Source organism: Carya illinoinensis, chromosome 6 (assembly GCF_018687715.1).
Source record: "Carya illinoinensis cultivar Pawnee chromosome 6, C.illinoinensisPawnee_v1, whole genome shotgun sequence".
In the NCBI taxonomy this organism is placed as follows: Eukaryota; Viridiplantae; Streptophyta; class Magnoliopsida; order Fagales; family Juglandaceae; genus Carya; species Carya illinoinensis.
Window position 1 is genome coordinate 13,547,255 of NC_056757.1, and position 19,624 is coordinate 13,566,878.

The following is a 19,624-nucleotide window of genomic DNA, read 5'->3' on the forward strand; positions in this document are numbered from 1 at the left end:
GCAGAGTGGTCAGTGAAAATAGTAACAGGAGAATCAAGAATATAAGTCTGAAATTTATCAAGTGCAAAAACCACTGCAAGCAATTCTTTTTCAGTAGTGGTATAATTTTTCTGGGCAACATTCAAGGTTCTACTAGCATAATAAATCACAAATGGCCTATTATCCACCCGCTGCCCCAAAACAGCTCCTAAGGCATAGTCACTAGTATCTGTCATAATCTCAAAGGGAAGGTCCCACTGCGGAGGTTGCACAATAGGTGCAGTGGTAAGCGATTTCTTAAGGGTATCAAAAGATTTTTGGCACTCATCAGTCCAAACAAATTCAATATCATTTTGTAAAAGAGTGCACAAAGGTTTTGCAATAGAACTAAACTCTTGAATAAACCGCCTATAAAAGCCAGCATGACCAAGAAAAGAACGAATATCCCTAACCGTCCTAGGAATAGGAAGTTTAGATATTAATTCAATCTTTGCCTTGTCAACCTTTATACCCTCAGAAGAAACAATATGACCCAATACAAGGCCCTGAGTGACCATAAATTGGCATTTCTCCCAATTAAGTATAAGATTTTTTTCCTCACATCTCTGGAGAATACGTGCCAAATTTTGCAAATAACTCTAAAAGGATTTTCCAAAAACAAAGAAATCATCCATGAATATTTCACAAATGTCATCAATCATATCAGAAAAAATACTCATCATGCATCTCTGAAAAGTAGCTGGAGCATTACACAAATCAAAAGGCATTCTAGTAAAAGCAAAAGTGCCAAAAGGACAGGTGAAAGTGGTTTTCTCCTGATCCTCAGGTGCTACAGCAATTTGATAATAACCAGAATAGCCATCCAAGAAATAATAATATGCATTACCAGCTACTCTTTCCAAAATTTGATCCAAGAATGGTAAAGGAAAATGATCCTTCCTACTGGCTGAGTTAAGTTTTCTATAGTCAATGCACATTCTCCAGCCAGTAACCATTCTAGTTGGAATCAACTCATTTTTATTTTTTTTTATGACAGTCAAACCAGATTTCTTTGGTACCACTTGAGTTGGACTTACCCACTTACTGTCTGAGATGGGATAAATGATACCCACTACGAGTAGCTTAACACCTCATCTTTCACAACTTACTTCATGGTAGGATTTAGCCTACGTTGAGCATCACGAACTGGTCTAGCTTCGTCTTCAAGATGGATTCTGTGGGTACATATAGCGGCATCAATGCCTTTGATGTCAGCTATTGTCCAACCAATTGCGCCTCGATGCTTCCTTAATACTTCAATCAACTGGGCTTCATCCTTCTGATTTAGCTTTGAGGAATCACCACCGGAAAAGTGCCTTCTTCAGGACCAAGGAACACATACTTTAAATCTTGAGCAAGTGGTTTTAGTTCCAATTGGGGAACTTCTTCCTCTGAAGATTTGAGCATGTCTGGTGGTGGTAGAGCTTCAAACTGGGGTTTCCATCTTGCTCCCGCAAACTGTACTTCAAGTGGTAATGAAGAATCTGCAAAACAATCAAAAAAATCAAAGTCATCTTCATTGATATGATCAATTTTCTCATCAAGTAAAAATTCAGGTGTTTGAAAAATATAATCATCATCAGAGAATGGAGAAGTTGAGCAAATAAAATCTGTTGGTGTCAAACTCTCCACAGCATAAAATCTGTTGGTGTCAACTTCCTAGGATGACAGGAGCTTGATAAATAGTGGAGACCAGCTGCTGCATGTCAAGAACCACAAAATCTACTGGGTAGTAGAATTTGTCCACCTGGACCAACACGTCCTCTACAATACCCCTTGGTACCTTAACTGATCTGTCAGCCAGCTGTAGCATGATGGAGGTCTTTTTTAGCTCACCCAATCCCAACTGCTCAAATACTGAGAATGGTAGCAAGTTCACACTACTCCCCAAACCAAGTAAAGCTCTCCCAATGCGTGATTCACCAATCATAATGGAAATGTTGGGAGAGCCAGGATCTCCAAACTTCTGAGGAGTCTCGCTCAATATCAATGCACTAACTTGCTCTGTTAGGAAAGCTTTCTTCTTCACATTCAGCTTCCTCTTCACTGTGCACAAGTCCTTCAAAAATTTTGCATATGAAGGCACTTGTTGTATGGCATCCAAGAGTGGAATATTGATCTTCACTTGCTTGAAAATCTCTTGAATCTCCTTGTGATACTTGTTCTTTTGGCCAGCTGCCAATCTCTGAGGATAGGGAACCACAGGTTGGTATCCCTTACTAGTCTCAATATCTGCACTCACAGGCTTCTTCAGCTCTGGTCTTACTACCTTTGGTTCTTTCTCAACTTCATCATTCTCTGTTACATCTTCAGGTGTAGGACCAACTACCTGTGTGTCTATAGGCATCTCTGGTTGGGGAACTTCCTTCCCACTTCTCAGAGTAAGAACTGCCTTCGCTGTCTCAATAACATCCCCTGAGACATTATGCACTTGCCGTTGTTGCTGCCTGTACACTTGAGGATTAGGTTGAGGTTGTGCTGGAAATTTCCCTTTCTCTAGGGTGCTCAAGGTTGTGCTCATCTTATTAATAGTACCTCGCAACTCATTTATGGCCTGAGTGATCTGATTATTTGTGGTGGCCTGAATCTGCATGAATTGCTGAAGTGTATTAGCCATCTGAGCCATACTGTCATCTAGAGTCTTCTTTGCAGATGATGAAGGCTGAGAACTCTGTGCAGCTACATGAGGCTGAAATCCAGGAGGAGCTACATAAGGGTAGCTCTGAGGATTCTGATATGGTGGATACTGGTGCTGAGGAGCACCCTGATTAAATGGCTGCTGTTGAGGTGGTGGGGACCGACTAGGCTGATCATTTCTCCATGAAAAATTTGGGTGATTCCTCCACCCAGATTATATGTGTTGGAGAAAGGCTGATTCTATGCTCTATTAACCCAGTTAGCTGATTGCATCTGCTCAGACCCACCTTCTTGAAATACTGGCATAATCGGGCAATGTTGGGTCTTATGGGTTGAATCAGTACATATAGAACATGCCTCTACTACTTTCACAGCCTTCACTTTTTCCATTTCCATGACCTCTAGTCTTCTAGTCAATGCAGCTATTCGGGCCTGAACATCGGTGTCTTCTTTAAGCTCATATCTACCCCCTCCAGAAATAGCCCTCAGTGGCTGTGCTGCTAATGGAACTCGATCAGTACGAGTGTTCCACTGTTGTGCACTCTCAGCAAGGTAGTCAAAAAATGATAGTGCTTCATCAGGTTCCTTGCTAAAGAACTCCCCATTGCACATTGTCTGAACAAACTGCTTGCATTCTGGAGTAAGACCAGTGTAAAAATAGCTCACCAACCTCCAAGATTCAAAACCATGATGTGGACAGATGTTCATCAAATCCTTAAATTTTTCCCAACTGGCCTGAAAGGTCTCATCAGGTCTCTGACTGAACTGACTAATTTGCTCTTGCAAAAACTGAGTTCTCTGAAAAGGAAAAATTTTTTGTAAGAATTCACACTGCATATCAGACCAACTAGAAATAGAATTAGGCCTCAAAGAATTAAACCAAATCTTCGCTTTATCCTTTAAAGAGAAAGGAAACAAACGAAGTCTAATGAATTCATCAGTAACAGCCCTAATGATAAAAGTGGTGCAAGCCAACTCAAAGTCTGTCAAATGCTGGTAAGGGCTCTCAGAATCCATCCCGTGGAACTGAGGTATCACTGACATCATGCCATGCTTAATAGAGAAATTAGATGCATTTTCAGGTAAAACTATGCATGATGGTGTAGTGGTGCGAGTGGGTTGTAAATAATCTTTGAGAGTGCGTGGTGCAGGTGCAACTATGTTTTCTGGTTCAATTTCAATTTCCTCACCTGACTCACTAATAGAAAAGATAGAAGAGCTATCTATCTCCAAACTGTGTATACTACTCTCAACACTCGATGTGACTCTATGCAACCTATTTGAACTGTCCCTCTCCCATGACATGAAACATCAGTTTAAAGAACATAATAAAAATAACGAGTTTAAATTTAAGTTAAAATACTTTCCCCAGCAACGGCGCCAAAAACTTGACTCACTCAAAAATGAGTAGCACTAAAGCTATCCCAAGTGCAGGAGGATGTCGTGTAATAATTAGGAATAAATCCTAGATCGTCTCCTCAGGGAAAGTTACTTAGAAATCAAACTCGTTGAAAATGGTGAAAAACTTCACAAAGAGAAAATAAAATGATGGTATGTGCAATGGATGGGAGAGGACACTAGTCTTGGACTAGATTCATATTTTTGGATTTTGATTGTCGGATCGGAATGTAAATGACTAATAGATTAAACTCAGAAATTGATAAAACTAAATTAAGAATTAAACTAAATTAGGAAGTAATTGACAAAACATGCACTAAAATTGAAAAGCCCCAAAATCAATGTTCTAGGGTTCATCATTATGTTCAAATCACAAATTCTCAAATTAAACCACCGTAATTGCAATCACTACTAAAATGAAAGTTTAACGAAACGATAAAAATAAATAACATGAATTGAGTGAATAACAAATAAATTTCTCAAACGACTAAATCAAAATTCTCTAAAATAATTCAGAAAATCAAAACTGAAATGAAATAGCAAGTAGGGAATTGAAAAGATCAAGCCAGTTGAATGGAGATGAAGATTCGAAGCGGTGGAGGAGGCTGAGCTGCAGTGGCAATTGGACCACTCAAGGAGTTCTTCAATCTTCTGCAGTGTGAGTGAATGATCCAGTGGAAATTGTGTAGCTGCGTGAATGATCGATTGAATGAATCCTCCTCTTTGAATCTGAACGAAAATCAAAGGAAAAATGAATTCTAAGTGTTTCTCTACTCAAAAACCAAGTTTTCCAGCCCAAGAGTCGTCCTAAGATGTAAAAAAAACATATATATACTCTGACGGCGGAATGAACCTTGATCTGTAAAAATGCGATATTCGCTCGAGCGGAGTGTTGAGCGAGCATCGAGCGTTCGACTCTGACTAAGTTCGCTCGAGCGGCTTGTCGAGTGAACATCGAGCGTTCGACTCTGCCTGAATTCGCTCGAGCGGCCAAATGCCTCCGCTCGAGCGATCTCTTTTCCCGCATCTCGCTCGAGCCCACTGTCGAGCGGAAGTCGAGCGTTTGAATCTGCCTGACTTCGCTCGAGTGGCCAGAAGCCACCGCTCGAGCGAAATGTACCACAATCCATATTAATTGGCAGTTGATAAAATTAGAGCAGAAATTCATGCTTTTAATCAATTAAAATCACAATTTTGATTTATTCATTTTTCCATATAAAACCAATGATAAAGTAATGAAAGAATTAATATATATTGGTTCCAAAAGCATTAAAAATGCAATAATTCAACTCAATCAAATATCATATTTTGCAGATCAGGGTTGATTTCGCCATCAGAGTATATAAATGATTTTTTACATCTTATGGCCGACCTTTGGCTAGAAAACTTGGTTTTGAGTAGAGAAATACTTAGAATTCATTATTTTCCATTGATTTTCATTCAGATTCGGAGAGGAGGATTCATACAATCGATCATTCACGCAGCTACACAATTTCCACTAGATCATTCACTCACACTGCAGCAGATTGAAGAACTCCTTGAGGGGCCCAACTGCCACAGCAGCTCAGCCTCCTCCACCGCTTCGAATCTTCATCTCCATTCAATTGGCTTTATCTTTTCAATTCCCTACTTGCTATCTCATTTCAGTTTTAAGTTTCTAAATTATTTTGGAGAATTTTGATTTAGACGTTTGAGTAATTTATTTGTTATTCATTTAATTCATGTTATTTATTTTTATTGTTTCGTTAAACTTTCATTTTAATAGTGATTACAATTACGGTAGTTTAATTTGAGAATTTGTGATTTGAATACAATCATGAACCCTAGAACATTGATTTTGGGGCTTTTCAAATTTCAGTGCATGTTTTGTCAATTACTTCCTAATTTAGTTTAATTCTTAATTTAGTTTTATTAATTTCTGAGTTTAATCTATTAGTCCTTTACATTCCAATCCGACAATCAAAATCTAAAAACATGAATCTAGTCCATGACCAGTACCCTTTTCCATCCATTGCACATACCATCATTTTATTTTCTCTTTGTGAAGTTTTTCACCCTTTTCAACGAGTTTGATTTTTAAGTAACTTTCCCTGAGGAGAAGATCTAGGAATTTATTCCTAATTATTACACGACATCCTCCTGCACTTGGGATAACTTTAGTGCTACTCATTTTTGAGTGAGTCAAGTTTTTGGCGCTGTTGCCAGAGAAAGTATTTTAGCTTAAATTTAAACTCGTTATTTTTGTTATGCTCTTTAAACTGATGTTTCATGTCATGGGTGAGGGACAGTTCAAATAGGTTGCTTAGAGTCACATCGAGTGTTGAGAGTAGCATACACAGTTTGGAGATAGATAGCTCTTCTGTCTTTTCTATTAGTGAGTCAGGTGAGGAAATTGAAATTGAACCAAAAAACATGGCTGCACCTGCACCACGCACTCTTAAGGATTATTTGCAACCCACTCGTACCACTACAGCTTCATGCATTGTTTTACCTGAAAATGCATCTAATTTCTCTATTAAGCATGGCATGATGTCAATGATACCTCAGTTCCACGGGATGGATTCTGAGAGTCCTTACCAGCACTTGACAGATTTTGAGTTGGCTTGCACTACTTTTATCACTAGGGTTGTTACTGATGAATTCATTAGACTTCGTTTATTTCCTTTCTCTTTAAAGGATAAAGCGAAGATTTAGTTTAATTCTTTGAGGCCTAATTCTATTTCTAATTGGTCTGATATGCAGCATGAATTCTTACAAATTTTTTTTCCTTTTCAGAGAACTCAGTTTTTGCAAGAGCAAATCAGCCAGTTCAATCAATCACTAGGGTTGTTACTGATGAATTCATTAGACTTCGTTTATTTCCTTTCTCTTTAAAGGATAAAGCGAAGATTTAGTTTAATTCTTTGAGGCCTAATTCTATTTCTAGTTGGTCTGATATGCAGCATGAATTCTTACAAAAATTTTTTCCTTTTCAGAGAACTCAGTTTTTGCAAGAGCAAATCAGCCAGTTCAATCAGAGACCTGATGAGACCTTTTGAGGCCAGTTGGGAAAAATTTAAAGATTTGGTTAATATTTGTCCACATCATGGTTTTGAATCTTGGAGGTTGGTGAGCTATTTTTACGCTAGTCTCACTCCAGAATGCAAGCAGTTTGTTTAGACAATGTGCAATGGGGAGTTCTTCAGCAAGGAACCTGATGAAGCACTATCATTTTTTGACTACCTTGCTAAGAGTGCACAACAGTGGAACACTCGTACTGATCGAGTTCCATTAGCAGCACAGCTACTGAGGGCTATTTTTGGAGGGGGTAGATATGAGCTTAAGAAAGACACTGGTGTTCAAGCCCGAATAGCTGCATTGACTAGAAGACTGGAGGTCATGGAAATGGAAAAAGTGAAGGCCGTGAAAGTAGTAGAGGCATGTTCTATATGTGCTGATTCAAACCATAAGACCCAAGACTACCTGATTATGCCAGTATTTCAAGAAGGTGGGTCTGAGCAGACGCAATCAGCTAACTGGATTAATAGAGCACAGAATCAGCCTTTCTCCAACACATATAATCCAGGGTGGAGGAATCACCCAAATTTCTCATGGAGAAATGATTAGCCTGGTCGGTCCCCACCACCTCAGCAGCAGCCATTTAATCAGGGTGCTCCTCAGCACCATTATCCGCCATATCAGAATCCTCAAAGCTATCCTTATATAGCTCCTCCTGGATTTCAGCCTCATGTAGCTACACAGAGTTCTCAGCCTTCATCATCTGCAAAGAAGACTCTAGGTGACAGTATGGCTCAGATGGCCAATACACTTCAGCAATTTATGCAGATTCAGGCCACCACAAATAATCAGAACACTCAGGCCATAAATGAGTTGCGAGGCACTATTAATAAGATGAGCACAACCTTGAGCACCTTAGAGAAAGGGAAATTTCCAGCATAGCCTCAACCTAATCCTCAAGTATACAGGCAGCAACAACAGCAAGTGCATAATGTCTCAGGGGATGTTATTGAGACAGCGAAGGCAGTTCTTATTTTGAGAAGTGGGAAGGAAGTTCCCCAACCAGAGATGCCTATAGACACACAGGTAGTTGGTCCTACACCGGAAGATGTAACAAAGACTGATAAAGTTGAGAAAGAATCAGAGGTAGTGAGACTAGAGCTGAAGAAGCCTGTGAGTGCAGATGTTGAGACTAGTAAGGGATACCAACCTGTGGTTCCCTATCCTCAGAGATTGGCAGCTGGCCAAAAGAACAAGTATCACAAGGAGATTCAAGAGATTTTCAAGCAAGTGAAGATCAATATTCCACTCTTGGACGCCATACAACAAGTGCCTTCATATGCAAAATTTTTGAAGGACTTGTGCACAATGAAGAGAAAGCTGAATGTGAAGAAGAAAGCTTTCCTAACGGAGCAAGTTAGTGCATTGATATTGAGCGAGACTCCTCAGAATTTTGTAGATCCCGGTTCTCCCAACATTTCTATTATGATTGGTGAATCATGCATTGGGAGAGCTTTACTTGATTTGGGGAGTAGTGTGATTTTGCTACCCTTCTCAGTATATGAGCAGTTGGGATTGGGTGAGCTGAAAAAGACCTCCATCATGCTACAGCTGACTGACAGATCAGTTAAGGTACCGAGGGGTATTGTAGAGGACGTGTTGGTCCAGGTGGACAAATTCTACTACCTAGTAGATTTTGTGGTTCTTGACATGCAACAGTCGGTCTCCACTATTTACCAAGGTCCTGTCATCCTAGGAAGACCATTTCTAACTTCATCAAATGCATTGATCAATTGCAGAAGTGGAGTTTTGAAGCTTACCTTTGGAAACATGGCACTTGAGTTGAACGTTTTCAACGCTTGCAAGATGCCAGCACATTTTGATGACACAAGTGATTTGAATGCTGTGGAGAGTTCGACACCAACTGATTTTATTTGCTCAACTTCTCCCTTCTCTGATGATGATTATATTTTTCAGACACCTGAATTTTTACTTGATAAGAAAATTGATCATATCAATGAAGATGAATTTGATTTTTTTGATTGTTTTGCAGATTCTTCTTTACCACTTGAAGTACAATTTGTGGGAGCAAGATGGAAACCTCAGTTTGAAGCTCTACCACCACCAGACATGCTTAAATCTTCAGAGGAAGAAGTTCCTCAGTTGGAACTGAAACCACTTCCTCAAGATTTAAAGTATGTGTTTCTTGGTCATGAAGAAGGCACTTTTCCGGTGGTATTTCCTCAAAGCTAAATCAGAAGGATGAAGCCCAGTTAATTGAAGTATTAAGGAAGCATCGAGGTGCAATTAGTTGGACAATAGCTGACATCAAAGGCATTGATGCCGTTGTACGTACCCATAGAATCCATCTTGAAGACGATGCTAGACCGGTTTGTGATGCTCAACGTAGGCTCAATCCTACCATGAAGGAAGTTGTGAAAGAGGAAGTGCTTAAGCTACTCGCAGCAGGTATCATTTACCCTATCTCAGACAATAAGTGGGTAAGTCCAACTCAAGTGGTACCAAGAAAATCTGGATTGACTGTTGTTAAAAATGATAAAAATGAGTTGATTCCAACTAGAATGGTTACTGGCTGGAGAATGTGCATTGATTATAGAAAACTTAATTTAGCCAGTAGGAAGGATCATTTTCCTTTACCATTTTTGGATCAAATTTTAGAAAGACTGGCTGGTAATGCATATTATTGTTTCTTGGATGGTTATTCTAGTTATTATCAAATTGCTGTAGCGCCTGAGGATCAGGAGAAAACCACTTTCACCTGTCCTTTTGGCACTTTTGCTTTTACTAGAATGCCTTTTGGTTTGTGTAATGCTCCAGTTACTTTTCAGAGATGCATGATGAGTATTTTTTCTGACATGATTGATGATATTTGTGAAATATTCATGGATGATTTCTCTATTTTTGGAAAATCCTTTGAGAGTTGTTTGCATAATTTGGCACGTATTCTCCAGAGATGTGAGAAAAAAAATCTTTTACTTAATTGGGAGAAATGCCAATTTATGGTCACTCAGGGCATTATATTGGGGCATATTGTTTCTTCTGAGGGTATAAAGGTTGACAAGGTAAAGATTGAATTAATATCTGAACTTCCTATTCCTAGGGCAGTTAGGGATATTCGTTCTTTTCTTGGTCATGCTGGCTTTTATAGGCGGTCTATTCAAGGGTTTAGTTCTATTGCAAAACCTTTGTGCACTCTTTTACAAAATGATATTGAATTTGTTTGGACTGATGAGTGCCAAAAATCTTTTGATACTCTTAAAAAATCGCTTACCACTGCACCTATTGTGCAACCTCCGCAGTGGGACCTTCCCTTTGAGATTATGACAGATGCTAGTGACTATGCCTTAGGAGCTGTTTTGGGGCAGCGGGTGGATAATAGGCCATTTGTGATTTATTATGCTAGTAGAACCTTGAATGATGCCCAGAAAAATTATACAACTACTGAAAAAGAATTGCTTGCAGTGGTTTTTGCACTTGATAAATTTCGAACTTATATTCTTGGTTCTCCTATTACTATTTTCACTGGCCACTTTGCTCTTAAGTATTTGTTGGCTAAGAAAGATGCAAAACCACGCTTGATTTGCTAGATTCTATTACTTCAAGAGTTCAACATCAACATTAAGGACAAGAAAGGAGTTGAAAACGTGGTAGCTGACCACCTCTCTAGATTGTCATCATCTCCTTCTTCAAATGTCAGCCTTCCTCTTGATGATAGTTTCTCAGATGAGCAGCCGTTTGTGGTTGATAGAGCCCCCTGGTATGTTGACATAGTCAATTATCTGGTGACTGAGCGAATGCCTTCTGAATGGTCCACCCAAGATAAGCGTCGGTTTCTCTCTGAGGTACGACACTTTTATTTTAATGATCCATATCTTTTTAAATATTGTTCGGACCAATTGATTCAAAGATGCATTCCTGATGATGAGTTTTCTTCAGTTTTGAGATTTTGTCATATGGGTGCATGTGGTGGTCATTTTTCAGCAAAGAAAACAGTTTCAAAAATTTTGCAAAGAGGTTTTTACTGGGCTTCCATGTTTAAAGATGCTTATAATTTTTGCAAGGCTTGTGAGCCTTGTCAAAAATTAGGATCCATTAGCAAAAGAGACATGATGCCTCTTTCCCCTATTCTTACTTTAGAAGTCTTTGATTGTTGGGGACTAGACTTCATGGGACCTTTTCTAGTTTCTTTTGGAAACACATATATTCTATTGGCTGTGGATTATGTTTCAAAATGGGTGGAGGCCATTGCTTGCAAAACAAATGATCATCATGTTGTCCTGAAATTTTTGCAATCTTTGTTTGCTCGTTTTGGCATGCCAAAAGTTATTAGAAGTGATGGGGGTTCTCATTTTTGCAATAAACCATTTTTTACACTTGTGAAGAAATATGGTATCACACACAGAGTTTCTACCCCTTATCACCCTCAAAAAAATGGGCAAGCTGAATTGGTAAACAGAGAGATAAAAATTATTTTAGAGAAAACCATCAAGCCTAATAGGAAAGATTAGTCGGTTAAACTTCTTGATGCTTTGTGGGCTTATAGGACAGCTTTTAAAACAAATCTAGGGATGTCTCCTTATCTATTAGTTTATGGTAAAGCTTGTCATTTACCTGTTGATATTCAGCATCGAGCTCTTTGGGCCATAAAACATGTTAACATGTCACTTGATGAAGCTTCAGGGTTGAGAAAATTGCTGATCAATGAATTGGATGAAGCTCGTCGGAATGCTTATGACAACGCTCAGCTTGCAAAGGAACGTATGAAAATTCTGCATGATCAGAAAATTCATCCAAAGCATTTCACACTTGGCCAGGAAGTTCTTCTTTACAACTCTCGCTTGCATATTTTTCCTGGAAAGTTGAAATCCCGATGGAGTGGGCCGTACATTGTAAAGACCGTTCATCCTCATGGTGCGGTAGACATTGTCAATCTGAAGAATGGTAATAGCTTCACTGTCAATGGACAATGTCTAAAGTCATTTCTGAAGGTCTTTGATCCACATGAAGAGATCTTGCTTGTGCAAGACCCCAGGGAAGTATTTTGATTTGCTTCTCCTTCTTTACAGTTTTCTTTACTTGCTTTGTTTTTATTTGTTCTCTTGCTTTGATTTTATATTTCATGTTGTTTGTTTATTTTGCTTGTTTTTTCTGTGCACTTTGTTTTCTTTCGTTCGACTCATTGAGGACTATGTCTCTCACTAGTTGGGGGGTAGCATGTATGCACAGTTTAAAAAATATATATATATAAAAAATAAAAAAATAAGATTTGTGAAATTTGAGCATCTTGGTGGAGTAGTTGAGCGGGATCATTTGTGAAGATTTATTTTCAAGCTTAAACATAGAGCATGATTTTTGATGCATAATATTTTGTTGATATGTGGCTTAAAACACCCGGATGTTATGCTTATTGAGATGAAACTTGATAAAATTTTTGTAGAACGAAAGGCAAATTTTGAAGGACATTTTGCACATGCTTACGCTTGTAGTGTTCCTTATTTACCATTCATTGATTTAACACTGGAGAAGTAAACTGCAGGACTACCGAGCCATGCCAAAAAAAAAAAAAAAAAAAAAAAAGAAAAGGAAAAAAAAAGGACTTGAAAAGAAAAGAAGAAAAAAAAACAAAAAGAAAAAAAAAACAGAGAGAAAAGGAATAAAGGCAACTTAGTGCACTTTCCTAAGTAAAAAGGGCTAGAAACAGTTACCCAAGACTTTGGGGGTTGAGTGTCCAACCTTTAAAAACAGAGCTGGCTTGAAAACTACTAGTCCCTTGAGCTTTGAGGTAGTTAGAATCAGCAATGATTAATCTTAAGGTTGAAAAATCTTATGGCAAATCATGGCTAGTAATGAGGAACACACAATCGGTCTAGTTCCACACACACATTTGAGTTCTGAGACATTTGCCTTAATTCTATGTGAAAGATTGTTGAGATAGTCTTGGTGGGTATAACCCTTGGGGGTTGAGTAGTAACGTGTCACTTTTGTGAGAATTCAGAATTGTGTTTGATTGTTTTTGTTTGAATTTTGATCTTTATGCAATATTCATCTCAATTAATGTTCACTATTTTGCTCAAGGATTAGCAAAATGCTAGTTGGGGGCTGTGATTGAGCTGAATTATTACATTTTTAATGCTTTTGGAACCAATATATATTAATTCTTTCATTACTTTATCATTGGTTTTATATGAAAAAATGAATAAATCAAAGTTGTGATTTTAATTGATTAAAAGTATGAATTTCTGCTCTAATTTTATCAACTATTGATTAATATGGATTATGGTACATATCGCTGGAGTGGCGGCTTCTGGCCGCTCGAGCGAATTCAGATAGAGTCGAATGCTCAATGTTCGCTGGACAGGCCGCTCGAGCGAACTTAGGCAGAGTCGAACGCTCAATGTTCGCTCGACAGGCCGCTCGAGCGAACTTAGGCAGAGTCGAACGCTCGATGTTTGCTCGACACTCCGCTCGAGCGAATATCGTATTTTACAGATCAGAGTTTATTCCGCTGTCAGAGTATATAAACGATTTTTTACATCTTATGGCCCACCTTTGGCTGGAAAACTCGGTTTTGAGTAGAGAAATACTTAGAATTCATTATTTTCCATTGATTTTCATTCAGATTCGGAGAGGAGGATTCATACAATCGATCATTCACGCAGCTACACAATTTCCACTAGATCATTCACTCACACTGCAGCAGATTGAAGAACTCCTTGAGGGGTCCAATTGCCACTGCAACTCAGCCTTCTCCACCGCTTCGAATCTTCATCTCCATTCAATTGGCTTGATCTTTTCAATTCCCTACTTGCTATCTCATTTCAGTTTTAAGTTTCTGAATTATTTTGGAGAATTTTGATTTAAACGTTTGAGTAATTTATTTGTTATTCATTTAATTCATGTTATTTATTTTTATCGTTTCGTTAAACTTTCATTTTAATAGTGATTACAATTACGGTGGTTTAATTTGAGAATTTGTGATTTGAATAGAATGATGAACCCTAGAACATTGATTTTGGAACTTTTCAATTTTCAGTGCATGTTTTGTCAATTACTTCCTAATTTAGTTTAATTAATTTCTGAATTTAATCTATTAGTCATTTACATTCCAATCCGACAATCAAAATCTAAAAACATGAATCTAGTCCATGACTAGTACCATTTTCCATCAATTGCACATACCATCATTTTATTTTCTCTTTGTGAAGTTTTTCACCCTTTTCAACGAGTTTGATTTTTAAGTAACTTTTCCTGAGGAGACGATCTAGGAATTTATTCCTAATTATTACACGACATCCTCCTGCACTTGGGATAGCTTTAGTGCTACTCATTTTTAAGTGAGTCAATATGCGAGCCAAGTACCCCCAATTATTTGGAACCTAATCCAGTCTTGTTTTGTTTTGGCCTCAACTTAGCCGATGTTGTTGTATTCACTTATGTACATAGTTGTTTTGCATAAGTCATTTTCTTGGATATGAAACAAAGTATATGTTTTGATTCAAATTTATTATGGACTGTATTTAGTGTTTGTTTTGGATTAGTTTCTCTATATTTGATTAAGTCTTTTGGTAGTTCCATGTCTTGTGAGCGAAAGAATGCTAGGAAATCGACCCATTCCGCATAGTGAGTGCGAGAAATGAGGGAAGAATGTCATAGGAGGCGACTTGCTAAATTGGATAGGTAGGTAGCTACCTATGGGCAAAGATTGAGCACCAGGAGAACCATCGCACTCATGTAATGGATATAAATAGAAATGGGGTAGGTTAAGAGAGGAAGGTTTTGCCTCACGAAGAAGTTACCCACCTCTTAACTTGACAACTAGGATCGCTTGGGATAACTTTAGGGTGAGGAAGTCGGATCACGGAGCTGAGTCTAGTAGGGCAACTTAGTAGCGCATCGTGGCTATCAATCCTGAGCCTGAGACTTTTGGATAATCTATATTGTCTACTAATCGAGGATGACTGCTCATGGAAGGTCACGTGCCTAATTGTGATGATGAGGAAGTCGAGCAACCCCTTGACCCTAGACATTTTGTTAATGTGGCATATGATTTTAAGGATGATGCGTTCTACTATTTACTGCAACATATTGTGTTGATGGATATTGTGATGCCCTAACTCCCACATACAGAAAGGCAGGAATCATGACATAGGAATGGTGACAACATGGTTCACACACCCCAACCGACAATTGCTAAGTGTGTGTACTTGCAAAAAGTGTACAATAAAAGTCGCAGCCGGTAAATTAAATTTAGTCAACTAAGTATTAGAATTTTGAATACATGACTACCACAATAAAATTATATAGTTATCCAGTGAAATTAAAGTAAAAACCAATATTTACGCAGCCAACAAGTGAAACATAACCCATGATCTAAGAGTGACCACATGTCACTCCTCCGGCAGAGCCGATCCCTCAGGCTTAACATCTTCCTTTGCAAGAAAATCTACGATTTCATAAAACGGAATCGTAGAAAAGAATACCACGTGAGATTGTGAATCTCATTAAGTAACCAAATGAACAACCCATGAGATAAAAATACATTAATGCAACCAACATGTATGTGTGCCCAAGACCACCAATTTTCCCAAAAATGATCATTTTTTCAACGCATGTCAAAAATCCCATTTGACCCAAAATACAACATTAAATACCATCTGCCATTTTCCAAAAAATGGCTCAAACAAAAACCCACCATTTTTTTTTGAAAATGGTGCATATATCCATTTAATCATAAACATTCATTTTTCCATAAAATGGCCCAACATATTCATTTATCAGTTACTATAGGCGGAAATCGCAGGTAGGACTCTACCACCATCCTTACTGCTAGTACTGTAAGCAGGAATCACATGCGGGGCTCTACCAACGTCTCTGCTTACCACCATTCTTATCGCGTGCATCGTAAGAGAAAATCACAAACGAGACTCTACCATCATCCTTGCTTAGCACCATCCCTAATGATAGCACCATTGGCAAGAATCATATGTGGGACTCTACTACCATCCCTATAGTTCCTTTTCCTTTCCCTCATTCCTTTCAATTCCTTTATTACAAACATATCCAAAATTGTTTCTCACATAAAAATCTAGTTTTCATCCACAACACATGAATATGCATGCAATAATGCAATGATAATCATGACACCAAACCCAGCATAAAAACACCAAAGCATAATTCAATCCAATAAACAAACCCATCCTCCAATCCAACCCGATCCCCATACTCCTTGGACTCAAAGTCCAGCACAACCAACCAGACTGTAGAAAATATGTTAGTTGAAAAATATATTTAAATCTCAAGAAATTCTTTGAAAAATTACTTATAGTGATAAAATATAATTTTTGGAGGATCAAGGTAGTGGCACAACAACGTAATAGTGTATTTTGAAACAAGGCCGTTGGTCTCAAAATGGGTAAAAATTGAAGGGGAGCTAAGAGTAGCTTGGGCCGGCCATGGAAGAGCTAAGGGAGGCTGAAGGTGGTGGTTGGTGGCCGTGGGTGGCGCCATGATGGTGGATCGGGCCAAGGGAATCAAGAGAGTCCCTGACTAGCCACGATACGTCTAATGATGGACAATTGTGATGCCCCTAGCCCCCGCTTGGGATTGCACAATAATTGAAACGTCGAGACATGTAACACAATACTTCATACCCCTTGTATATGATAGTTAAGATGCAATAACTTCTACTTAGGTCAAATAGAATAAAATAGATATAACGATACTGAAGCATAAAATCCCAAAATAGCAGTTTTCATAAAGTCTTTCAAAATACTTAATTTTTCCAAAAGAACTCCCAAAACATGGGACAATCATTTTCACTGCCATCAAAACCAACAATCTATCACCAAAAGATTCCCATATCAAAATGTCTACTGGCAAGGTTAATCCTACTTCGCCGTATCTTGGTTCAAAATCCTTCTCAACACCTTGAATAGCTGTAATACTTCAGTAATAAATTGACTGGTGGCCTCCAACCTCTCCGAAATAGATGGCTCTAGAGAGACCTTGTGTCTCTTGAGAGTCTCCTTAAGGATTTGGAGAGTTGGTCTCTTGCACTTCCCCATGACTTTCCTCTTATGTTCCTATCACAACTTCTACCATTCCAGGTGTGGGAATGGTAGTGGAAACTACCACAGTGAGATTTCAAGAAATCTCAGTAGGTAAACAAATAACATGCAACAGGTATCTTAAGCATATGAAAGCAAACCAAAATGAATGCATGGACATGAATTTGTACTTATGCACTTGAATTTTGAAATCACAACGTATATAAGAACTTTCATAACTTTTTCATAAAAGATGTTATCATCATTTCGTTCTTGCACATTTAAAACATACATGTGTAGGCAAAACAAGCAAGTGAACCAACATATGGAAAACAAGTATTTCATAGGCTTAATCTTTTAAAAATTTGGTCATGCAACAAGTATCTATGAACATGTTATGAACATGCAAATTTGAACCCTAGATGTGGTATCTCATTCTATTTTCATGAGATAAACCAACAACAATAAACCATTGCAACAATATGTTGAAAAAATTTACAAGGAACCGATTTATCACATGGAAGAATATCATCATTCCAAGTACCATCACACAATCGAACAACAAACGAGTTCACATGACATATACATAAGATATCCAAGCGCAAGTTAGAAATTTACATACAAAAATCCACAATCAATAAGTAAGCAAGCTGAAAGCATATTTTAACGATCATTAGGATTTTTCATCCAAAACCCTAACCCGTGTATGTGTGGGTGAGTGTTGTGCTCTTGACTCATGAAACATATTTCCAAGAAAATAGCCTTCCAATACTCAGACTCCCTTTCTCAACTCTGAATTATTCACAAAACAAAACCCTAGTTCATGTGAGTACTAAAACAGTGGCTCTCCTTCTACAAACTATCATGCTTACGAGCTTAAAACAATTGGGATTTGAGTCCACATTCCTTAAGAAGAAAACCCTAGTCTAGTCGAGGGTGTGTGTGTGAACTCATGTGAGAAACTTCACAAAAATTGAAAACTATGTTCTTCTTGGTCGTGGGTGTGTGTGTTTGAGCATGTGCTCATGGTGAATTTTGTCAAGTTTGAAACTTGCTTCCTTTGACCGTGTGTGTGGTGTAAGGAAAAAGAGTGTTTTTGCTTTCTACCTTACATGACTCCCTCCTTAGAAAGTATCCTCTAGCCTTGCTTGCACATAAAATGGTGTTTGAATGAAGTGATAGTGGTGTGGGTAGTGTTTGAATCGAGGGAAAGTGATAGAAAGTATAGAGAAAATGATGTCGCTGAAAGCTTCAAGAGAAATCCACCAAGTGACTAAAAGATCTTAGGGTTTTTGGCTCCTCTCATTTTATCGGCATAAGATGTGATTTGGTACCTAACCCTTGAGACTCTTCCCCTTCTCCATCATTGGATTGTGTTAGGAACACAAAGAAAATTTTTGGACAAGTGGTGCCTCCCTCTCAAAACTGAAACTCCACTTCCCTATTTACCCTTCATCCTGTGTCTTGGTTCCTTGAACCTTGTAGCAAAATGGTCATTCTTCTAACTAAGATCCTCCTCAATCTCCTACAAATGTGCATGGGTACCATGTGGCGTGTGAGGAGTGTGGTAGTCGAAAAGCTCATCTCATTCCAAGGATATCTTTCTTCTACCAATGTCTTGGACATTGTGTGATTGGTTCTTGTGGTTGGCAACAATGCACATATACCCTTGCCCTAGTCATCCATCTCAAGTGGGTCTTTCACAAGATTCTTCTAGAATCTCATAGGCATGCAGGCCTTCTCTTCTCAAGCAAGATTTTGCCCTTTCCCAAGACAAGACTCTTCACCTTCTATTTTCATGCATGACACTTGGCCAAACCAAATCATCCCTTTCCATGGCTGCCATGCATGCCCTTGTGGCTTCCCCTAGGTTCCAATTTCCATAGCTACTTCATCTTACTCCTAGAATCTCTCCCTCATAGTGACAAGTGTCAAAATACCACCACTTTACTAGCAAGCCTTCTTGCATGCATGACACATGGCAAGAAGGGGTTCATATCCTAGGATAGGCATGTGCCCTAATTCCTAATAGGCTTTAAAATCCTAATTCCACTATAAGGGCCAAATTCATCATTTGATTAGGCCTTCCTCATGACCTTAGATGCCTACTATTCTATTCTAGTCTCTAAATGGGTTACTCTTCCTTGCTTGTTCCAAAATAATAATAATTTAATAAAATAAATACGAGGCTTAGCTAAAATCCTGGTTGTCACATCCTCCCCCCTAAGAAAAAGATTTCATCCTTGAAATTGGCCCTGTAGTCAAACTGATAAATCTATTATCAGGATAAAATTAATTCCAATCGGTACCTCTTGCATTGGCTGCTATAGAATCCTCAGATGATGATGGATGTGGTATTTCGTCCTCCTTCTGTCATCGAATCTTGCAATAAATAAAATATTGCGTATCACTCAACTTATACTTAATCTCAAACTCAGTATCTTCAATGGGTTGTCCTTCTACATGATAACAAATACGGTCAGTAGACATATGTGAAGTCTCAAATG